Below are 2,659 nucleotides of genomic sequence, written 5' to 3' on the forward strand. Positions count from 1 at the left end.
TCTCTGGTAAAATCATCTTTCGGGTTTTAGCAATCATCTTTGGAATTAAGTCTGCTATGGTGTCATTGCACCCTCTCAGTTATCTGCCTCGAGTTTGTCACGTTGGGGGCTTCGTGTGTAATCTTTGGACCCACCAAATGCCAATATTTCTTGTAAAAAATTGCAAAAAACCGTCGGGCATGAGGCCTTGTAGAAAAATTTCATGAGTAGATGTAGTCATCGTCTGAGTCATCAGTGCACTCCTCGCTGACGCGATTCTCATAGCAGTCTCCACATGGGGGCCGAGGGTTTTTATCCCAAGATATTTCTCTTGCAAGAGCTTATCATCGACGTCCCAACAACCATGCAAAGCTAAGAACTTGAGGTCATGGCACTCTCGGAGGCGATCTTGACAACAACTCTAGTCTTAATGAGCATGTTTCCTATCTCGAGGTGGCAGAGCTTTGGCATTTTGCTGGGAGTAGCATTGGCCTCGTCATTCTTGCACACCTTCCCAGCGACATCTATAGGGTGCAGTACTCGCCAAAGTCTAACGGGGGTTTTGTAGTTCTTGCCAAATGTCTCTAGAGCACGGGCGCCAATTTTGGTGCAGCTGCATAAATCAAAGAATGTAACCTTGGGAAGTGTTCAAGATCTTCCACTATGCAGTCGCTGATCTCGCTTCTCATAATCTCCAAAGTGTTGAGCGATTGTGCACCTGCGAAAGCAAACACCGTAGGGTCAGTAAGGTTTATTAAAAAAAATTGATTGGGTCATTGGTAAACAAAGTATTATCTATATGATGCATAACCCTTGTTCTAGTTGCATCCATGATTGGATTGTAAAGAAAATATTTCAAATTGGACACACCGTGCTCAATAAAGTGCTATTAACTGCGGTTATGAAATGAGAGTCTAACATCATCCAATCAAAAAAAAGATCAGAGTCGGGAAGCACTAGAGCATTGTAGAGTTCAGAAATTGTCTGTAATATAATTTTGAACATGTTCTTCTTCACGGATGTGCAGGATCTAGTACCATGTTCGTAATATTTCTCACTATCAGAAAGCAGATTAAAGCCAGTGGAGCATTATTGTGCTAGGAACTTAAATAGACAACATAGAAAATTTATCACAAGTACTACAAGCTTGATCAATGTCTCAATCAACATCGTTTAAGTACTGTAGAAGGGAAAGAATAGGCTGTGCAACACAATGTATTGATCGGTGCACCAGGCACGTATATATGAGTACAGAAGGGGCCACAACCTCAACTATAAAGAGGAACTAGGAGGTGGGCCCAAGACACAATATACACGTACACAATATATTCAACACCCCCCGCAGTAGAAGCGGCGTCGGAGACGCAGAGACTGGAACGAAACTCCTCGAAGGTAGAAGTCGGCAGTGCCTTAGTCATCATATCGGCGAACTGTTGTGCAGTCGGAACATGGAGGACCCGAATACGTCCATGGGCCACCTGCTCGCGCACAAAGTGAATGTCTAGCTCAATGTGCTTAGTCCGACGATGATGAACGGGGTTGGCGGAAAGGAACACCGCAGAAACGTTATCACAATAAACAACCGTAGCCTGGGAGACGTCATGATGCAACTCCTGAAGTAACTGTCGTAGCCAGGTGCACTCGGCGACGGCGTTAGCCACAGCTCGGTACTCAGACTCCGTGCTAGAGCGCGAAACCATAGGTTGTTGCTTGGACGACCACGAGACGAGTGAAGGACCGAGGTAAACGCAGTAGCCAGAGGTGGACCGACGGGTGTCGGGGCAGCCGGCCCAGTCCGCGTCAGAGTAGGCCACCATCTCCAAAGAAGTGGACGCCGTGAGAGTAAGCCCAAGAGCCATCGTGCCACGGATGTAACGGAGAATCCGCTTCACGAGGGTCCAATGGGAGTCACGAGGGGCGTGCATATGCAAACACACCTGCTGAACAGCAAACTGTAAATCCGGCCGGGTGAGAGTCAGATACTGAAGAGCACCAACAATGGACCAGTAGAACGGAGCATCCGACGCGGGAGAGCCCTCGAGAGTAGAAACCTTGGCCTTCGTGTCAACATGAGTAGCAACAGGGTGACAGTTGAGCATGCCGGCACGCTCAAGTGGCTTGTGTGCATACTTCTGTTGATGAAGAAAGAAGCCGTCGGGTCGCCGAACGACCTCAATGCCAAGGAAATAATGTAGAGCGCCCAGGTCCTTGATGGCAAACTCATCACACAGTCGGAGAGTAATCTGCTGAAGAAGGGCTGCGGAGGAGGCCGTCAGGATGATGTCGTCGACGTAGAGGAGCAAATATGCAGTCGTGTCGCTGCGGTGATAGACGAACAATGAGGCATCCAAGCGAGTGACGCTGAAGCCCAGTGTTTGAAGGAACCCGGCGATACGCAGGTACCAAGCGCGAGATGCTTGCTTGAGCCCGTAGAGAGACCGGGACAGCAAACACACATGCCCAGGAAGAGATGCATCGACAAAACCAGTCGGCTGCTCACAGTAAACCTGCTCCTCAAGATGTCCGTGAAGGAAGGCGTTGGAGACATCCATCTGATGAACTGGCCAGCCTCGGGAAACTGCCAGCTGGAGAACTGTGCAGATCATGACCGGTTTGACAATCGGGGCAAACGTCTCGGTGAAGTCGACTCCAGCGCGCTGGCGAAAACCATGGACCACCC

The 2,659-nt window shown here is 48.9% G+C and overlaps 1 pseudogene; it reads right to left on the reverse strand.

The window, feature by feature from the left end:
* Window positions 1-200: 200 nt before the first annotated feature.
* On the reverse strand, window positions 201-2,078 carry LOC119280155 (annotated as a pseudogene).
* Between the last annotated feature and the right edge of the window lie 581 nt (window positions 2,079-2,659).

Source organism: Triticum dicoccoides, chromosome 3B (assembly GCF_002162155.2).
Source record: "Triticum dicoccoides isolate Atlit2015 ecotype Zavitan chromosome 3B, WEW_v2.0, whole genome shotgun sequence".
Classification (NCBI taxonomy): Eukaryota; Viridiplantae; Streptophyta; class Magnoliopsida; order Poales; family Poaceae; genus Triticum; species Triticum dicoccoides.